This window comes from Oryzias latipes, chromosome 3, assembly GCF_053564925.1.
Source record: "Oryzias latipes strain Hd-rR chromosome 3, Olatipes_Hd-rR_3.1".
NCBI classification, from domain to species: Eukaryota; Metazoa; Chordata; class Actinopteri; order Beloniformes; family Adrianichthyidae; genus Oryzias; species Oryzias latipes.
In genome coordinates, this window is record NC_136239.1 from 4,957,527 (window position 1) to 4,979,191 (window position 21,665).

Below are 21,665 nucleotides of genomic sequence, written 5' to 3' on the forward strand. Positions count from 1 at the left end.
TGAAATTACGGTAAAACTAGCTCACAGAATTACCTTAATAAAAATGATTTTACATTTTCCTGATAGTACTAAAAGAAAGTCAATAAAGTCAGATTTTCTGAGATCAAGTCCTTCTGAGTTTTGTTCATAAACTACGTCTGCCAAGTCTTCAAAAAAGGTAGAGGTCTATCGTTTTTTATCTGTTATTTTTATTTGTATTTTTGTTATCTTGCAGCACAGCATCACTTTATCACAGGGTATAATTAAAGAAATAACATAACGCTTTATGTTTATACAGCCACATGCTACTTTGTTTAACGTGTCTGAATAGCTGTTTTTGTAGTAAATGAGTGTTTGATTTTAGCCTGACATTTCTTTCTCCTGACTTTAAAAAAAATTCAAGGTTAAGTAAACCTTGGTCTGACAAAACGACCATAAAGCCACAAAAGCGTGCTGTACAAAAGATTTGACTACTGTTTTAACCACAACTGACAAACAGATGACACAATAAAAGAAAAGACACAGAGTTTCAACTCTGAATAAGTACAGACGTTTTTACAGGATGAACTATTAAATCATCACATAATCAGGAAATGTAGACATTCACATTCCTAGGGAGTTTCAATTAGAGCTTTTTCATTAGAATTTTGGTTTGGACTAAACAACATTCAACATGTTCAGATTGGTGCGGAAGCTGGAAACGGCCTGCCCTGCTTTTTTTTTAACCATTTTCTCTTCAGAAAGAGATCCACTATCTCGTTATCACGAAAACAAAGAATATGCTTTATGCTCAAACGCAGAGACATTTCTGTTTTATGTCCCTTTATTTCATGGTAACTGTAGGATGTAAACAACACAGTACAGCTTTCACCACAACCCAGTCTCATTCCACAACGTGTAGCAGTTCTACAAAAACGGTTGCCCAATCCCTCTGTTTTGTCTTTTGTTGGGACCAGCACAGTAATTATCTATTTTCTTTTGCTTAACAGGATACAGGTTACTTATTCCTCGTAATAAACTGTTCCTAAACTTATTTGTTCCATTGTTCATATGTTTTGGCCCCTTTTTGATTTCCCTTAGACTGTGACAGGTTTGCCTGTCAGGGCTGTAACATATTTGGGGGCTCGTCCTAAAAGTTTAACCTTCTTGGCCAGTGGCATTTTTGTTTGACGGTACTTGTTTTGGGGTCTGTCTTTGTACAACCTGTGTTGTCTTTTGCCCTGGGCTTTGGGCGCTGCGAAGCGCATTTGTGCTTTGTGTCGGCACTCTGTTTTGGGGTGCTTTTGCTTTGTGCCTCGTGCTGACAATTTGTTTGAGCCTTTTGGTTTGTTTGAGTGAGGGCGTTTGTACTTCTTTGAACGCCAGTTTGGCCTTTGGCCTTGTTCTTTGCTGCCCCTGCCTCGTTTTTTTTTTGTTGTTTTCTTTTAATTCTCTTGTTAAATGGAATTTAGCTTGGAGGGTGTTGTTGTGCAGCCGTTTGTAAATAAACTGAAGCACTGCACTAAGGATCAGCTGCTTGGTATAGCAGATTATTTTGAGATTGTTGTGTCTAAACAGTCGAAGAAGCAAGCTATATTGGATGAAATTGTGTCAGTCCTGTCTGAGAGGGGTATCCTGGTTAGCAGTCCGGTAATGAGCAGGATGAGCTCACTGGAGAGAAAGGGCTCTGAATCACTCCGCCTTAAGGAGCTTGAAGTCGAAATGTTCCGGTTGAGTATCAAGGAGAAGGAGGTTAGTCATGAATTTGAACTTCGAAAGATCGAGGAGGAAACAAAAAGGCAAGTTCATCTGAAGGAGCTTGATTTGCAACATATGACACCTTCTGCATCATTTTCTTCCTTGGCTGCTCCGCCTTTTGATATAAACAAATGTGTTAATTTCATCCCTCCGTTCAGGGAAAAGGACATTGATAAATACTTTGTTTTATTTGAGCGTGCAGATTCTACGGATTACGAGAAGGTGAAGGCTGCAGTGCTGCGTGCCTATGAGCTTGTACCTGAATCTTAGAAAAGCAGGGTTTCATACTTATGTGGATTTTAATCATGAGAAGGAAATTCTTATTGATCGATGGTGTCTATCAGTTGGTGCCACTAGTTATGAAAAACTTCGTGACCTCATACTCTTAGAGGAGTTTAAGAGTTGTTTGCCGGATAGGATGTCAACCTACATGAATGAATTGAAGCTTGTGAAAGCCTCTGATGCTGCTATTCGAGCTGATGAGTATGTTCTAACTCACAAAGATACATTTAATACATGTGCTTCCCCTGAGCGCAAACACTTTGTGCCTGACAAAATTGCATCTTCCCCTAGAGGTAGCCCGGAGCGTGTATCTCGGGGAGCAGAGCAATCCTTGGAGCGTGTGAAGGAGGGAGTTTTTTGTTTTTATTACAAGAAACGTGGCCATGTAGTGCGCAATTGTTTTTTGCTTAACAATAAATCTCCCAAAACAGTCAATTTGATAGGGGCCAGTAAACCTCTCAATTGTGAGACATCTGACGTTGCTGTACCAGTTAACACTATCTTTTCTCCCTTCATTATGGAGGGGAGCGTCTCACTGACTGCAGCAAGTGAGAAAATCCCAGTGCTGATTTTACGGGACAGTGCAGCTTCTCAGTCCATCATGCTGAAGAGAGTCCTGCCAATATCTAGTGAAACCTATGCAGGTTCTGATGTTCTTGTTCAGGGTTTTGGGATGGATTTTGTTGGGTTGCCTTTGCACCAAATATCTTTGGATTGCGACCTTGTCAAAGGTCCCGTTGTGGTTGGTGTTAAGGAGACCTTCCAGTTGAAGGGGTCTGATTTATCTTGGGGAATGATTTAGCTGGGGGCAAGGTTCAACCCCTATGTTACTCCAGTTCCTGTGAATCAGGGCCCAGATGATGCAATGGTAAAACACCCAGGTGTTTTTCCTGTGTGCGCTGTAACGCGTGCACAGGCAAGACGGGAACAAGAGAAACCTGGAAAGGATTGTATGGACTTAAGTGGCAGCTGCATGGCTGATATTGAGGCATCTACCAGACAGTCAACGGAATCCCATGCTCACACTGGTGATTGTGAGCCTTTGACGCCAACTTCCTTATGGTTTGGACATTCTCCTCCCCCAGGAATTGCTTCAGAAGGCCTGACAGTCATCTCCCGAGAGCAGCTGATTTTTGAACAACAACGTGATCCTTCACTGAAGCCCCTATTTGATATGGTTGGAGATGTTTCAAGGAAGAGAGGTGGTGATTATTCCTGGTGTGGAGGAGTGCTTGTGCGTAAATGGTCACCTGTACATGCACAGAAAAATGATAAATGGGATACAGTGACACAAATCATTGTGCCCACTATTTATAGATCTGATGTCTTGACCTTAGCACAGGACAATCCCCTTGCTGGCCACTTGGGGGTCAACAAAACTTATGATCGTGTTCTGCGATGTTTTTTCTGGCCAGGGTTGAAGCGTGACGTTCGGCAACATTGTGCTTCATGTCATATATGTCAAGTAGCTGGAAAACCCAATCAGGTAGTTCCACCTTATCCCCTGTATCCAATACCAGCTATAGGAGAGCCTTTTGAGCAGGTCATAGTAGACTGTGTGGGCCCTTTGCCACGGACAAAATCTGGGAACAAGTTCCTCCTGACCATAATGTGTCAGTCTACCCGCTTCCCAGAAGCCATTCCATTGCGCAAGATCACTTCTCGTGCGGTAGTCACTGCACTAGTAAAGTTCTTCTCACTATTAGGCTTACCCAGGGTTATTCAAACTGACCAAGGATCCAACTTCCTTATTTTTTTTTTTTTTTTTTTTTTTTTTTTTTTACCTTGTCCTGTCCAACAGCTGGGCAAACAGATGAGAGCTGAGGGCCTCTTGTTTTGGACATATTTTGTTAAAGTAAGAGGGGTTATTAATCTTCAGACAAACCAAAGGTATGTCTGAATAAACCCCTTTTGTAATTGAGGCCAAACTTTATTAATTTCAAACATGTTTGAAGATCTTTGGTGTTGGACCGGACGGAAAAGGAAGGAGGGGAAGAAGAGAGAGGGACGTTAGAGAGAGGGGGGGAAGGAGGGTGATAGTAGGAGGGGAAGGGGGATAAGACCATGAAGCAGCATAAAGCAACAAGTTTACTGGTTGTTAATTACCATGGTAAGGCTCAAATGCAGTACAAAAAGGGCGGAGCCTGTCCACAGACACACCCAAGTGTCAAACACACCTGCTAGCTGCCAAAATGTCCATCTGTCGACATGTACACAAAACAGATAGTGCTCACACGCATACTTATGCCTTAAAACCAACTAGTGTGAAACATTTCAGTCATTCAGTCACGCAAACCGCCAGTGCAAAGGTGAGCCAACACCCGTGCTCAGGTGAGTGCTCATGTTCTTCTAAAATGGATGGTGGAATGTGTAAAGAAGGAGGGAGAGCGCCCAGCCATCCCCACCCCAAGACCCCCACCGCAGCAGCAGCGGCAGCCGGAATCCCCCCCACGCCACACGGAAACCGGCAGGGAACAACCGCCGCCCGGGCGACCAAGCCCGCCACCCAGGCCAGGGCCAGCAGGACCGCCGCAAGGCCCCCAGAGCCAGAGAGCAGGGAGGCACGGAGGGAAAGAGAGGGCCGCCCCAGCCCAACCAGGAGAACAGCCCCCCCGCCGCGCCGGGAGAGCCCAACGCAGGGCCCCACCGGAGAGGGACGCCCACAGCCCCAGACGAGCACCCCACCACCACCGAGGAGTTCTGGGCATCCCCCCGCCCCAACCCCAGGTACGAGCCAGGACCCCCCAAGGGAGACCCGCTCCGCACTCCAGGCAGCCATCTGCCCGGCCCACGGTTGGTCCAGGGAGGAGCAAGGCAGGGGCCCGCCGCCCCCGCCCAGGAGGGGGGAACCCCGGGGAAAAAAGAGGGCCCACAAGGGGTGTTGTAAATATGGCCCGACCAGGCTCGGCCACAGTTGGAAATTTGGCGGGGCCCAGCGCTCAGGAGCAAGGACCAGAACCCACCCCCCAGGGACACCAACACCCCCGGCTCAGATGTAATGTGAACCCCCCCACCGCGCGGAGAGAGCACCGCCGGGCCCAGGAAGCCGGCACCCCGGGGACACGGCCGCCGTTGCAAAGGGGCCCATACCCCCCACCAGGGAAGAGGCAGGGGACAGATGGTCCTAGGTCCCACCTTCCTTGCAAAATGTGTGTGCGTGTATGTGTTTAAGAGGGTGTGTGTGTGCATGTGTGTGTGTTTATGTTGGGATGTATATATTGAGGGGGGAGGGGTGTGTGTACTAAGGGGGGTGCAGTTAAAATTGGCGGGTAGGGCACTAAGGGGACATCTCCTGATTACTCACAGTGATGTCCCCTCACCCCCCCCACCAAGGGGCCCTAAATGTCTAAGGTGCGGTTAAAATTGGCGGGTAGGGTGCTAGGAGGACATCTCCTGATTACTCACAGTGATGTCCCCTCACCCCCCCTACCAAGGGCCCTACATGTCTAAGGTGCAAATAAAACTGAAAGAGGGGGGGCCCACTCCATACGGCAACCATAGGAGGGGGGGCCACTGCCTAGTAAACCCCCCCCCCCAAGGCTCATCGCAGGCTAAGCCCCCCACCCCCTCACCCTATTATGAGGTTATATGAGGAAGGGGGTAAGTTGGGGACAGCTGGTAGACTGTCCCCCGGTGGTCAAACAGCTGTCCCACGCCCCCCCCCCCCCCCAGCAAGGGGGCCAGGCCCACCCAGCCCAGGGGCCCCACCCCCGGAGGCGCCGACACCCCAGGCCCAGCACCACCCACCCCACACAGAGGGAGAGGAGCCAGAAAGCGTCGGCCCCCCCCGGAGCAAGCCCAGGCCCCCACCCCCAAACGCCGGCCCTAGAAGAGCTCTGGTCAGGCCTCGACGGGACCGAGGCAGCCAACCGGCCGGGGAAACCGCCGATGGCCTCAGCGGAGACCCCGACCCGTCAACCCCCCCTGCCCCGTACCAATAGTGCCCCCCCCCTCCCCCAGAATGCCCCCCCACAGGACAGGGCCGACAAGACCCCCCACCCCACCCAACCCCAGACCCCGCAGCCGAAGCGGATGACACCCAGAGCGCCCGGGGGCCCCAAGAGGGTTGTCCCGTTCCGCCCCAGAGCCAGGGAAGGGCTGATCCCAGCCCCAGTCGTAGATGGGAAGCCCATCCAGCGCCGCTGCCCCCCCCGCCACCCCGAGCAGCGCCCCCCGCCAACCCCCCCCAGCACAGGCAAAGGGACCACCCCCCCAAGCCAAGCCAGAACACCACCCCACCCCCCCACCACGCACCCCCACACCCAAGCCCAGAGGACCACGCAGCGCCCCAGCCCGCCCCACCCCGGCGCCGGACCCGACCCCCCGACCAACGGAGCCCCCACCACCCCCCGCCAGGCACCGGAGGCCCCGGCCCCCATCCCGGCCCACGGCAGAAGGGCAAGGAGCAGCGACGACCAGGCCCCCCCATCCCCTAAGTCATGGAGTCAGCTACGGGAGACCAGAGAGACCGAATTCTTTCAAAGTTACTTGAACCTTGGGCTGACATTTTTTCCAAGCGGATCTGATAAAGCAGCAGATTTCTGTGTTGACTTATATTTATATTTTTCTTGCTTTTCCAATTTATTAAAATAGTTTTTTTAGCAATGCAAAGAGTTATGAAAATGATAGAGCCTAATCCTCCTTCTACATCGATGGCACTCATGTCACCAAGCACACAAAGTGACGGTGCAGCTGTGATTGAAACCTTAAGCCAGACTGATAAATCAGCACATACCTGCTGCCAGAGAGCCTGGACAGGCGTGCAGAACCACAGTGAATGCATGTAATTGTCGGGTAGATTACTGTCACAGTGCTGACAAATGTCTGAGTTGCTGAGACCCATCTTGAACATCCTCTGTCCAGTGTAGTAAATTCTGTGAAGGGTTTTAAAATGGATTAGCTGCAGATTTGGACTTTTTGTCAGTTTAAAGGTGTTTAGACAAAGTTCTGACCAAAAGCTTTCATCTGTGCTGATACTCAAATCCGCATCCCATTTTGTTGTCGGAAGTGAAATGTTATTATCTAAATTACATAAAAGTTTGTATATTTTGGAGAGAGTTTTATTCATTGAGAAATTGATCAGAGTGGTAACTACATCTGGTAGCTTTAAATCGTTGTCTCTGTATTTAAATTTTTTAGTAATACTTGATTTAAGTTGCTGATATTCCAAGAAGTTATTTATTCCATGTTTGTCTTGAAGTTCCTGGGGAGTTATGAATCTTCTATCAATAATTATATGCTCTAGATGTTTTATGCCCCCTGCTTGCCAAGCTGGGAAGTGGATAATTTTTTTGTTTATGAGGATGTCTGGGTTGTTCCAGATGGGTGTCATTTTGCACGGTTGAATTGATGATTTTGATATTTTGAGAAATTCCCACCAGGCTGTTAAAGTGGCGTTTATATTAATACTTTTGAAACAATCCTGTTTTTTAACTGTTTGGCTAATGAATGGAAGATCTGACAGGTTGATCTTTCCACATAACGCCTGTTCCAAGTCTAACCATGAGTTGGTTTCTGGATTATTTTTTAACCATTTTAAGATGTATTGTAATCTATTTGCAAGAAAGTATTTGTGGAAATTAGGTAATTCTAATCCTCCACAGCTTTTTGCAGATTTTAAAGTTTTTAGACTAATTCTTGCAGGTTTATTGTTCCATAAAAAGCTTGATATGGATGAGTCTAATGTTTTGAACCATTTTAGTGGCGGTTGTGTGGGAATCATTGAAAAGAGATAATTAACTTTGGGTAAGATTTTCATTTTTACCGTGGCTACCTTGCCCATAAGGGACAGAGGCAGGTTGGTCCAGCGTGTTAGATCGTCCTGTATGTTTTTCAGTAATGGGGTGTAGTTTAGCTGCACCAGTTCTGATAGTTTGGGGGAAAAATTGATACCTAGATATTTGATATTTCCTGATTTAACTGGTATTGTGAGTCTTTGCTCCGCATTATTGTTCAGTGGTAATAAAACAGACTTATTCCAATTAATGGAATAGTCTGATATAGAGGAGAATTCATTAATGATTGTTGCCGTTTCATTTACAGAATGTAAATTACTTAAAAACAGTAATATGTCATCTGCATAGAGACTAATTTATAGTCATTTGATGGTCTAGTCATTACAGGTGATTTTAATGTTCATGTTGATAATGTCAATGACAGAAATGCAAAAGAGCTCAATGCTGTCCTTGAAACCTTTGGTCTAATTCAGCATGTGAGTTGCCCCACCCACAGCAGAGGGCACACTCTGGACCTGCTCATCACAAGGGGGGTTACTATTTACAATGTCAGTGTGGTTGATGTCGCCCTCTCTGATCATTTCTGTGTATTCTTTGACCTGTCTGTTGCTCCCAAACCACCGCCTGGCCCTGCAGTTGTCCAAAGGAGACAAATAAATGAGAGCACTAGGGCACAGTTTGTAGAAATGATAAACCCTGAAAACGCCAACAGTCTCTGGTGCCAATGTTGATGAAATGCTGAATTCTGTTACTTCTAGCATCTTGAATGTTCTGGATGCCATTGCCCCCATGAAGGTTAAATTGAGAAAACATAGACAGAAAGCTCCCTGGAGGAACGATGATCTAGTCAGGGCACAGAAACAACAGTGCTGCAGAGCTGAGTGAAAGTGGCGCAAATCAAAAACTCCAGGTTCATTATGGAATGTATAAGGGGGAGTTGTACGCTTACAACCAGATCTTATGCAGAACAAGGGAAAGGTACTTCTCTGAAATCATTGGAAGTTGCAGCAGCAACTCTCGTATCCTGTTCACAACAGTAAACAGATTAACTAACCCTCCAACCCAGCTACCAAAAGAATTGGTTTGCACACCTAAATGTAATGAGTTTGCTGTATTTTTTAATGATAAGGTTCAGGGCATGAAAAAGCCATCAACTCCACAACACATATAACTATCCAACGGCCACCTACTCATTCTAAGCTGACTCACTTTATACCTGTCACTGACCAACTGTCCAAGAGACCATCACCCGTCTGAGCTCGTCTACATGCTGCCTTGATGTGTTACCCACTAGATTTCTAAAGTCTGTCCTGAACAAATCAATTACTCAAATAGTTAACATGTCTCTTCAATCTGGAATATTTCCAGAGGCCTTAAAAACTACGGTCATTAAACCTCTCCTGAAGAAGAGCGGTCTTGATCCCACTGTACTGAATAATTACAGACCTATCTCTAATCTTTAGGAAAAGTCCTTGAAAAAGTTGTCTACGGGGCCGGGCGGATGGCTGCCTGGAGTGCGGGGTGGGTCTCCCTTGGGGGGTCCTGACTCGTACCTGGGGTTGGGGCGGGGGGATGCCCGGAACTCCTGGGTGGTGGTGGGGTGCTCCTCTGGGGCTGCGGGGCGTCCTTCTCCGGTGGGGCCCTGCGTTGGGTTCTCCGGGCGCGGCGGGGGGGCTGCTCTCCTGGTTGGGCTGGGGCGGCCCTCTCTTTCCCTCCGTGCCTCCCTGCTCTCTGGCTCTGGGGGCTTTGCGGCGGTCCTGCTGGCCCTGGCCTGGGTGACGGGCTTGGTCGCCCGGGCGGCGGTTGTTCCCTGCCGGTTTCCGTGTGGCATTGGGGGGATTCCGGCTGCCGCTGCTGCGGTGGGGGTCTTGGGGTGGGGAGGGCTGGGCACTCTCCCTCCTTCTTTTCACGTTCCACCATCCATTTTTGAAGAACATAAACACTCACCTGAGCACAGGTGTTAGCTCACCTTTGCACTAACAGTTTGCATGACTGAATGACTGAAATATTTCACACTAGTTGGTTTTAAGGCATAAGTATGCGTGTGAACACTATCTGTTTTGTGTACATGTCAACAGGTGGACATTTCTGCAGCTAGCAGGTGTGTTTATAACACTTGAGTGTGTGTGTGGACAGGCTCCGCCCTTTTTGTACTACATTTGAACCTTACCATAATGATTAACAACCAGTAAACTAGTTGCTTTATGCTGCTTCATGGTCTTATCCCCCTTCCCCTCCTACTATCACCCTTCTACCCCCCCTCTCTCTAACGTCCATCTCTCTTCTTCCCCTCTTTCCTTTTCCGTCCGGTCCAACACCAAAGATTTTCAAACATGTTTGAAATTAATAAAGTTTGGCCTCAATTACAAAAGGGGTTTATTCAGACATACTTTTGGTTTGTCTGAATATTAATAACCCCTCTTGTTAAAGTAAAATATGTCCAACACAAGAGGCCCTCAGCTCTCATCTGTCTGCCCAGCTGTTGGACAGGACAAGTTTAAAAAAAAAAGAAAAAAGACAAAGTTGTCTACCAACAGCTCACTGACTTTCTCTTATTAAACAATTCATTTGATGTTTTCCAGTCAGGTTTTAGACCCCATCATAGCACAGAAACTGCTCTTATCAAGGTAACCAACGACATCCGCCTGAACACTGATGATGGCAAAGTCTCTGTCTTAATCCTGCTAGACCTGAGTGCTGCCTTTGATACTGTTGATCATGGGATCCTTTTGCACAGACTCCAAGACTGGGTTGGCATCTCTGGATCTGCCCTACGTTGGCTCAAGTCTTATCTAGAAGACAGGAAATACTTTGTTGAAATTGGGAGTTGTGTCTCAGACTACATGGCCTTGACTTGTGGTGTGCCCCAGGGATCGATCCTGGGACCCCTTCTGTTCAACCTCTACATGCTGCCACTAGGGCAGTTAATACGCAGTAACAACATATCTTATCACAACTATGCAGATGATACTCAGATCTATGTGTCACTGACAACAGGTGAATATGGGCCAGTGGATTCACTCAGCCACTGCCTCCAACAGATCATCTGAAAAACTTTGCCAAAATCAAAAACATAATGTCAAAGCCAGACCTGGAGATACTTATTCATGCATTTGTTTCCAGTAGGTTAGACTACTGTAATGGCCTGCTCACCGGCCTCTCCAAACAAGCTGTAAAACCGCTTCAGTACGTCCAGAATGCTGCTGCTCGAGTCCTGACCAGAACCAGGAAGTATGATCACATTAGTCCTGTGCTCAGGTCTCTGCACTGGCTCCCCGTGCCTCAAAGAATAGACTTCAAAGCAGCTCTGCTTGTGTCCAAGTCTCTCCATGGCCGCGCACCAAAGTACATCTCTGACATGTTAGTGCCATATGAACCATCTCGTACTCTGAGGACCTCAGGGGCCGGCCTCCTGTTGATTCCCACAGTCAGAACTAAACAAGGGGAATCAGAGTTTCCATATTCTGCAGCTAAAATCTGGAACAGCCTCCCTGAAGTCATAAGACAGGCCTCTTCTGTGTTCATGTTCAAATCTAGACTTAAAACATTTCTGTTTAGCCGTGTATATGACTGAAAGGTCCTATCTGCACTTTTCTTTCCTTTCCTTCCTTTATTTTTAAATCAATTTTCAAATTTTTTCTTTTCTTTTATATTTTACGTTGATTATTTCTATGATGAATTGTGATTTTAATGCATTTTTCTGTTTTGAATTACTTTGTGTACGAATTGTGCTATACAAATAAACTTGCCTTGCCTTGCCTATTAATCACTTTAGAATTACTGTCTTTATATGTCTTTATTATTGTTTGAATGATCCCACCCCGTCCCCAGTAGAGCCTCTTTGTATTTTAGTCTTATAATAATTTCTCATTTGTAAGTATCTAAAAAAACCCAGATTTTAAAGGTGAAATTGTTTAGCCAAATTCTCAAAACTCTCCAGCTGTCTGTCCTTCTTTTCTAATAAGCAGCATGCTGTTATTCCTTTTGTAGTCCAATATTTAAAGGTTGGGTCATACTCTGCTGGTTTAAATTGCCTATCATATGCTACCCACTTGAATTTTTTTGCACTATTTATAATTTTGTATTTTTGTAGTGTATGTTTTGTTATGGGATCTAGATGCTTTTTCTTTATTTCATATAGTTCTTTATCTCCAATAATGTTTTGAATGGGTTCTTGTAAAGTTTCATATTCTATATTTTTCCATTTTCTGGTATACTGGGGATTACACCAGCAGTATAAGTATCGTAGTTGTGAAGCAATATAGTATTCTCTCAGCTTTGGTAGTGCCATACCTCCTTTATTCTTTGGAAGCTGGAGGGTGCCATATTTTATTCTGGATTTTTTATTGTCCCATATGAATTTGGTTATTGTTTTGTCCCACGTTGTAAATTGCGTGTTAGAGACCTGTGTTGGTAGAACTTGAAAGACAAATATAAACCGGGGCAAAATGTTCATTTTCACTATTTCAATTCTGGAGCTGAAATCTAGTGGCAGTGTTGACCATTTTTCAATGTCTTTTTGTATTTTTTCTTGTACTTCTGAATAATTTTTACTGTTCATATTTTGAAAATCTTGTGTTATTTCCCCACCCAAATATTTAATACTTTTCAAATTCCAGTTGAATATAAAGTTATTTCTAATGTATTCAAATGGAACATAATTGAATTTTAAAATTGTAGTTTTGAGAATATTTATTTTATATCCAGATACATTTTCAAATGTTTCTAATATTTCCATAAAATGAGGAATTGATGTTCCTGGTTGTTCAAGGTACGCTATTAAATCATCAGCGAACAATCCTATTTTATGTTCGACTCCATTCAGTGAAACTCCTTTAATTTCAGGTTTTTCACGTATTGCCTGTGCCAGAGGCTCGATAAAGAGAGCAAACAGAGTCAGGGAGAGCCCACAACCCTGCCTAGTGGATCTTGTATGTCTGAATCCTAGTTTTTTAAGTTTCTCATGTTCTTGGTCATTCAAATGGGTCTCTTGCAATAGAGCTAGTTTTATATTCTCCTTTCTTAATTTTTGTAGTATTATCCCCCTCTTTTTTGGCATGGTTAACCCATTCACATTCAGTGAGGCAATACTCAAGCTACACATTTATTAAAGCAATCATATCCATGCACCTAGATATTGACCAACTCAAAAAAAACCTAAAAAACAAATAAAAAAAACTGTACAACCTGAACTTAAAAAAGAACTGTGACTTCCACATGGAGATGATCTCCGTCTCTCCTCTCCTGTCCCTGTTGGTGGGTGGGCAGGGTGACCTCATTCCAGATGGGGGTCTGCCCCTAGACAAGAGTCTAGAATTGTCCAACATTCTTCGGTCTTCTGTCTGTGAGCTCTGCCTCGGCATTTTGGTTTAATAAATCGGCTCCATTTGCAGTTTCCATGTGTTTATTTCCTTTGGTATTCCTGAAGCCTCTCCTGCGCACGCCGCACTGTCCCGCCGACCCGCTGCCATCCCTCCGCTACTTGCGTCCGGTCAGGTCCCCTGGTGCTTTCGCTGCTTGGTGGATTGACGTCAATCCCTCTCTTTTTTAAGTCCTGTGCAGCTTCCATCGCACTGTTGTAGCTTTGGACGCCATCTATCCAGTGAATCCTCAGCCTGGTGTATGGGGTTTGAAAACGGATTCCCCGCTCCTTCAAAACTTTTTTAATGTCTGAGTATGAGTGCCATTTTTGAACGATTTCTGCTGGGTAGTCATGGTCAAATTGAATTAGCTGGTCGTTCACTTTTATTTTCTTTTGCCAGGCTTTCTTCAGAACCGTGTCTTTCGTTTCAAAGCTCAGAAAGTTGACAACAACGTGCCTCGGGCGCTCGCCTGCTTTGGGTTTCATGGTTATGGAGTTATTTCAGTCTCAATAATCAGAAATGCACACAACCGGTTTCACAAATACACACGCTCCGATTCACAAATGTCATTTTATGCAAACGTGAAAAATAAATTTGGAAATACACACCCTGTGTTTCACAAACACACATATTGTGTTTCACAAATGCACACTAAATGTTTTACAAATGCACACTAAATGTTTTACAAATGCACAATAAGTGTTTCTCACAAATGTGCACACTGTTTTTCACAAAAACATTTTAGAAATTCACAATAAATGTATCAGAAATACACAAATAAACATGATTTTTAGGTACACATGTGATGTGAACTCACAGATCATTCGAACTGCAGACTGTGCATTCAAAATCCCGTTCTCGTTTGTGAATCTCCCCGTGTGTGTGAGAGATTTTTCTACGGTGAATATTGAGACTCATCTGACGGAGCAGGTCAACTAATGTCACCATTGGCTAGTGAATCTGTCAATCAAACTCATCGGCAAAGCAGGCGGGTTCGCTTTTAGCCAATCGTTTGGCCCCTTACACTTTCTCTACGCTTTCTGCAGGTGTCAAAAGCCCCGCCCATATTTGATTCTGTACCAGTCGGTCGTTAGCGTGTTAGCCTTAGCATGGCTTGTCGGTTTATTGCCTTCGGTTGTCAAAAATGACTGGCTTGTGCAACTTTTCAGTGGGCCTGGAAGCAAGGCAACAGTGGTTGAATGCAGTTGACATAGAATCCATCGAACTCTGTACTGGTCATGAGATTAACAATGAACGTTTCACTCGGGATCGTTTGTACGTTATTCTCTTAGCTTTCATGCTAGTGTCATTTCAACACTCAGACACGGTTCCCTTCGGTCTTGATCATCTGAAGGTGGAGGAGAAAAATCTTTAACTTCCACAGTAGGTTCTGTGGAGAAACTGGCATCACTTTGCTCCGTACCACGCAGTGGGACTACATTACCTCAAGTTCATCTCACTGTCAATCACAGATACCCAATACACCTCCGCTGCTCAGCCCGAAGTCACTTTGCTGGACCTTAATGTTATTTTTTTAATAACTCAAATGTCAGTGATTTTATATTGTAACCATATACATATACACCTCTTGGCCAGGTCACCCTTGCAAAAAAGATCCTCATCTCTCTGGGTTTTATAGCTGGTTAAATACTACACAACAAAAGATGGTCATAGAACAACAAAGTGCAAACATTCACCCTTTATTGCAGAGTAAAATTCAGTGAAAACATGGACAGATTAAAACATCAAAATTTAAGCAAATGTGGGATCTCTACTGATTTGAATTTTATTTAAACTGGAACTAATTTTCATAACATCCTTACATACAATGAAGTCCCTTGAACAATACAGCAGTATTGATTTGAAGTCTGTCTTGCTCCCCTCAGTCTCTCTTCTTCTGTATGTAATTATGTCGCCTAAATTAAGTTCTAAACAAACGGGACAGTAAAGATATAGGTCCACTCCCAAACGGTCTGAATTCCACAATGGGTTGATGTCGTCTTGCAGTTCCAACATTTGTGGACCCAAAAGAGGACTGTCCCATACCGGGACATTGATCCCAGGATGAGGTTCAGCCATGGATCCACTCTCCTCCCATTCAATCTCTGGAACCAGCACACCCTGACAAAAAAAAAAGATACTGTTTATGAACAGCACTGTTTTTTTTAATGTTTTAGATTATGTAGGAACAGAGACCCACTAATAATGACTTATATTGTTTCTAGCAGGCAGACCTCATATCTCCATAACTGTTTATAATTTGCAAATAAGTGATCCTTAACAAAGTAGTGACATTAGTACATATGATGGCTCATAATGCCATGCATTGTGATGCATTTTGAACTTGCAGATGTGCTATTCTTCCTACTTGATTTAAAAAACCAAACAATTTAGGGAAATAGTTTGCACCACACAACAATAATACTTTTCATTCATTTTTGATGAAAATTCCTTGTAGTCATTGTGATTTCATCATACTGTTCTTGATACTTTGCACTTTAGTCGAACTGCACACAAATCAGTTGTCCAGTACAGTGAGATTAAATAAAGCAGTGTTTTTCAACCAGTGTGCCGCGGCACACTAGTGTGCCGTGGGAGATGGTCAAGTGTGCCGTGGGGAATTGCCCTACTTCACCGATCTAAAAACATTTCCCATCTCCAGGAAATCAGCTCTTCATGCAAACAGGCACTGATAAAACACTGAGTAGTTAGGAATATGAAAGATCTTAAAATGACTTTTTCTTTTTGTTTATTTAATTCTATAAAATACATTTTGATAAGGTTGACGGTACCGCGATTTAGCTGCAGCTATAACTGTGTAAGGAAAAGTCCCGCCCCTTTAACTGTCTCCGCCAATCATTCTTGAAGGCTTAATCACATGTCATCAGTCTGACCAATCAGAAGTAGTTAAAGTCTTCACTTCCTTGTTCTTAATTCTGCTGATAAAGTCGCTCAGTTATAACAAAAATACCAGCTAAAGCTCGTCTTTAGCGGTGTAGCTTTCCACAGAGTCCGGTGTCAGACCGTGGAACAAGTGAACAAAGGTTAAAAACCACTGAAATAAAGCACTTACCCGGGGATCAGAAACAGGGTTCTGGGTCAAGCCCAACTGGCACAGCTGATTTGGTGTGATGCTTTGTTCCGTCCTGATTGGATGGCTGTCCCACGCGTCACTAAAGACATCCAAACTGGCCTGAATGCGTGGTAGGAAAATATAGTGGCAGCAGAATACGTGATGTTACTGATATTGAGCAAATCTTGGTCCTCAGGAGAGAGCAGGATGTTGTAATATAAACCAGTAACAGTCATGAAGACATCACACCAGAGGAGCTCAATCCTGTATTTGGAAAAAAGCAAAAAGAAATATTATATTGTCAGATTTATTTTTAATACATCATTCACTTTTATGTATATATTAAAGCGTCTAAAACTAGGTTCAACTCACCGTTGATTGTGTGTACACTTTTCCTGAAATGAAGCTGTTTGTGTCAGTTCTACGTACTGTGAGCATTAACTCGGCTATGCCCGCATGTTCTCCTCCGTGATCTCCTCTCACCCTGACAATAACATGAAAATCATGTCTCAAACACATAATTACAAATGCATCGCCAATACGGTACACATCAATTTAAAATGTAATGTTCTTATGTACGTTGCCAGTAAGTAGAATTTCTAGGTTAGATAAATTGCAGGAGTGGGTTACATGTATCACTGGGGGAAACATTGAGGTGAGAGAGACTGTTAAGGGGGGGTAAAATGTTATTCATGAGGGGAAAGAGTTTTAGAGTTGCCTTTGTTTTCAGAGAGGAGTCTAAAAAAAGTTATTTTATTTTTGTACAAATAACCAAGTACTTATACTGCCCGATATGTGAATAAAATATTTCTTTATGAATAACATGAATACCTCAGAGGAAAGCCATAAACGTTCACAGCGTCACTGAAGAAGGCCAAGTGGGTGTCTGCACAGTTGTCTGCTATCTTCAGGTACAAGATCTATGGAATACAAGTACAAATACTTTCAACTGACAGATATTTACAGGGGAAAAAATGCTAAATTCCCAATTGATAGGTAAAACAGTAATACAATAGGATGATAAAATATGAAATAGAATAGAATAGAAGGGTATTTAATAATCCCTCAGGAATTTTTTTAAAAATGGCCATCTTAAAAAAACACATAAACACACATGCATTACAAATAGAAATATCACAAAATAAAAAGATTGATAAAAAAAGGTAAATAATTGGAAAATCAGTGGGTAAAATTAAAAGAAATTACTTGTAAGATGCCCTGCCAGAGAGTTGTATTGCCTGATGGCACGAGGAACAAAAGATTGTCACGCTGTCACGCTTCAGTAATTCCTAGAGAATAAATAAAAACAGGACAAACATGGATTAGATCATTTAGCTGTCTGAGATTAAATTACATCATTTTCAAATATTTGAAAGGGGATTTTTTTAAAACACTCTTGCTATGATAACTTGAGCTTGTAGTAAAGAACAGCTTTAAAAATAAAAAATCAGAGACAAGACACTGATCACAGGAAGCCTGTGTGTAATACTTACAGTAACTTCTACTCAAATCACTGTTGACAGCATATTTCTCCCATCCGCCCTTTCTGTAACTACTTATCGACTACAAAACAGCCTAAAAACATAATGTTTGGGATTCTTGTCATTACGTCATTGGAAGTAAAGATACGGGGAATTTAGTGGCTGTCACTCTGACACAATCTCACAGGGCTTTCAGCACAATACGGGTTCTAACGTTAGAAACTTAATGAGGCTTCTTTCATTCAACAGTGGATTCACGTCTGTTATAGTTAAAAAATGCCGTTTTCATGAATATCATATGAATTAACTTTGTTGCACATATCCACCCCGTCTTAAAGTCTGGGTTGTGAAAAGACTGTGTCTAACTTCTAACTTTAACCCGGATCGCGTTTACATAAAGGCAGCACACGGGACAACTAGCTAGTTAGCATAGCATAGCATCAGTGTTTAAACAAATCCCCGTCTCTAAATCAATATTTTTTATTAAACTTTCTTTGCTGCTGTAAATCCGGCATGCTTTTCCCCTTAGTTCTATCTGAATCATGGTAGAACCTACAGATCATTGGCTACAGGCGCTAGCTTGAACCGACACCGGCTTGAACTTCACTCACAAAGGCAGACACAACTTGAGAGTTGAGTCGAAAGCCGGCTAGTTTCGAGGCCCCTGGTTGGTTGTAGTTACTCGTGTTGTGTGAAGAGCTGGTGGTATGCCATGTATAAAACTTGACAAAACCATCATAAGTCCTCCCCCGCTTTCATAAAAAAAATATGACCGCACAGGCTAAGCTAAGCTAATTAGCGGTGGGGGTACTCTGCAAACGACTCGGCTGAAATGTTTATAAAGCATTCACACATGTCACTTGGCTAAGCAGAACGCTTCAACTTAGTATTCAATAACATTACTTACGGGCTGAGACTGATCCCGTTCGGAAGACCTCTCCGCCATGTTTGCCGCCCGCGTCCTCCCAACTGCTGTGCTGAACAGCTCCCTCCGTCGTCAGTTGAGAGTGAAAAGTGTAAGGGGCCATTCGATTGGCTAAAAGCGAACCCGCCTGCTTTGCAATGAGTTTGATTGACAGATTCACTAGCCAATGGTGACATTAGTCCGCCTGCTCCGTCAGATGAGTCTCAATATTCACCGTAGAAAAATCTCTCACACACACGGGGAGATTCACAAACGAGAACGGGATTTTGAATGCACATTCTGCAATTCGAATGATCTGTAAGTTCACATCACATGTGTACCTAAAAATCATGTTTGTGAAGCACCTACTGTGTATTTCTGATACATTTATTGTGAATTTCTAAAATGTTTTTGTGAAAAACAGTGTGCACATTTGTGAGAAACACTCATTGTGCATTTGTAAAACATTTAGTGTGCATTTGTGAAACACAATGTGTGTGTTTGTGAAACACAGGGTGTGTATTTCCGAATTTATTTTTCACGTTTGCATAAAATGACATTTGTGAATCGGAGCGTGTGTATTTGTGAAACCGGTTGTGTGCATTTCTGATTATTGAGACTAAAATAACTCCATACATGGTGGGGGTTCGGTGCGCACGTTGTATCTGCAGATCCAAGTCTGCAGGCATAAGCAGCTCTTTTCTAAACAACTCGTTCAGATATGATGCAACCGAACCCCCTTCAACCTCTTCTGGTAACCCGAAGATTCTTATGTTGTTTCTTCGAGCCCTCGCTTCAGAATCTGTGATTCTGTCTTTCATGCCTTGGATCTGTTTCTTCAGTATTGTTAGCTCACCATTAGCCTCCGTGTTGCAGGCTGGCGATGCGTGACTGGGCCTCCGCCAAATCCGCTTCATGGTTTTCCAACATATTGGGGTGTTCCTTGAATTGTCGATCCATATCTTGTCTGAGGGAAGATATTTCTTGTTTCAATTCGTCCTTTACACCTCGCAGTTGCGTGTTTAGATCGAGGATCTGACCGCTAATTTTTGCTAGCCCGTCTAGCATTAGCTTCGTGTCGCTGCCGCGGCGCTGGGTTTCGCTGGTCATGCTAGCTTTGTTAGCTTCGCTAGCCGCTTCCTCCGTTTCGTGCTCGCTGTTTTCTGGTTCGGTCAGTTTGGACTTCTCTTTTTTTGCTCTTCAGGTTTTCCGCAGAGTGTCTCCTCCACTCATATCTTCTCTTGGATTTGTTTTTTTGTGTTTGAGTTGTATTAGTGGAGTTCTTTTAAACAGAGTATGGGAACTCTAGAGACAAAACTTAAGCGTCTTAAAGTGTAAAAAAGATAAGGCCACTCCACCCGATCAAAGGCCTTTTCAGCATCCATGGAGATGACCATTTCGGGGGTGCCAGTTGAAGAGGTGCAGCATAAAATATTCATAAGCTGCCTAATATTGTGATATGAATGTCTGGTTTTAATAAAGCCAGTTTGGTCAGGGCTGATTAATGTGGACATTATCGACTAAGTGTTTTGCTAGCAGTTTTGCTAAAATTTTAACATCTGCACACAGCAAAGAAATAGGCCGAAAACTGCTGCAGCATCGGGGATCTTTATCCTTCTTTAGGATAAGAAAGATTGTGGCCTGTCGCAAAGTAGCCGGTAAGGCACCAAGATCAGCTGAAGCCTGTAGCATGTTAAGCATTAGAGGGGATAGTTTATCCATAAAAACCTTAAAGAATTCAGAATGGAACCCGGCAGGTCCAGGGCTTTTCCCACTCTGCATAGACATGACAGCGTTCTTTAGTTCTTCAGCAGTGAAATGCTTATCCATTCGAGAAGCTGCATCTGGTCCGACTGTCGGAATATTAAGATGTGAAAAGAAAGCTTCGTAACGTTTCTCATCAGGAGAACATTCAGAGCAGAGTAAAATTCTCTAAATGTATCATTGATAGTTTGAGGATTAAGTGTGAGTCCATCAGAGGTAGAGAGTTCAGGAATATATTGAGCTGCTGTTGACTGTCTGATCTGGTGTGAGAGTATTTTATTAGGCTTATCCCCAAACTCATAATAGCTATAAAGGGTCCTGAGTACTGATTGCACTGCCTCGTCGGTGGCCATCCAGTCAAATTCTGCCTTTTTTATAAGCAGTTTTTAGATAAATTCTGGGGGATTCTGCACACTTATTTTGCAGTTCCGATATAGCAGAGTAAAGATCGCGGCTCTTTAGTGAGGCAATCTTATTTTTATAGGCGCTGAATGTTATTATTTCCCCTCTCAAAAATGCTTTACATGATTCCCAAATTGCAATTGCAGATGCATCTGGTGTATTATTAGTGGAAATGTAAAGGTCTATAGGCTCACTAATAAACTGAACAAAGTCTGTGTCTTTGAGCAGCAATGGGTTAAACCGCCATGGAGACCGTGACAGAGAGACCTGGGAGGATGATATCAAGGGTAACAGCTGAATGATCTGATATTACTATGGGGGTGTGTTCACAAGAGTTGACCGCAAAGAAAAAAATTATTATCAGTGAGGAAAAAATCTATTCTAGAAAAAGAGCTGTGCAACTGTGAAAAAAAAGAAAAATGCTTAACATTTGGATTAAAATGACGCCAGACATCTGTGACGCCATATAGTGACATAAAAAGTTGTATGGCTTTAGAGGATTTGGACACAGAATAAGGCTTAGATGAGCATAATAACATAATGCTTTGGTTTACAATCAAGTTTCTGTACGATAAAAAGTTATCTATATCTACTATGAACAAAATAAATTTAAAAACTACTCCAATGTTAATGTTTTTCAGAAGGATTTTGAAAAGCGTTACTGTTAGATGTAGAAAAGAACAAACATAAAGTTTTTACCTGAGAAATCGTCCTGCAGCTGTTTGATCAAACAGGTAATGTTTCAGTCAGAGAAAAAGGCTTCCAACAGGTTTGCTTGTTTTCGTCTCCACACAGCTAAACAAGGATCAAGAGATACACATGGATGATGCACACAAATGTAATCTGTTCCTATATGTTTTTCTTTCTGAGAGTCTGGAATCTTCTAATCCTCAGCGTTGCTGAGGAAAAACAGATATGCAAAAATTCTTTGGAAACAGGCAGAGG

General features: G+C 43.4%; 1 long non-coding RNA gene across 1 annotated transcript; it reads right to left on the minus strand.

Annotated features, from left to right (window-relative positions):
• Window positions 1-14,780: 14,780 nt before the first annotated feature.
• LOC144991138 (uncharacterized) lies at window positions 14,781-19,184 on the minus strand. The gene is made up of 6 exons (XR_013655057.1): window positions 18,558-19,184; window positions 17,376-17,458; window positions 17,001-17,089; window positions 16,542-16,653; window positions 16,170-16,433; window positions 14,781-15,217 (listed from the first exon to the last, which is right to left on the minus strand). It is a non-coding gene; the product is annotated as an uncharacterized LOC144991138 (long non-coding RNA).
• Between the last annotated feature and the right edge of the window lie 2,481 nt (window positions 19,185-21,665).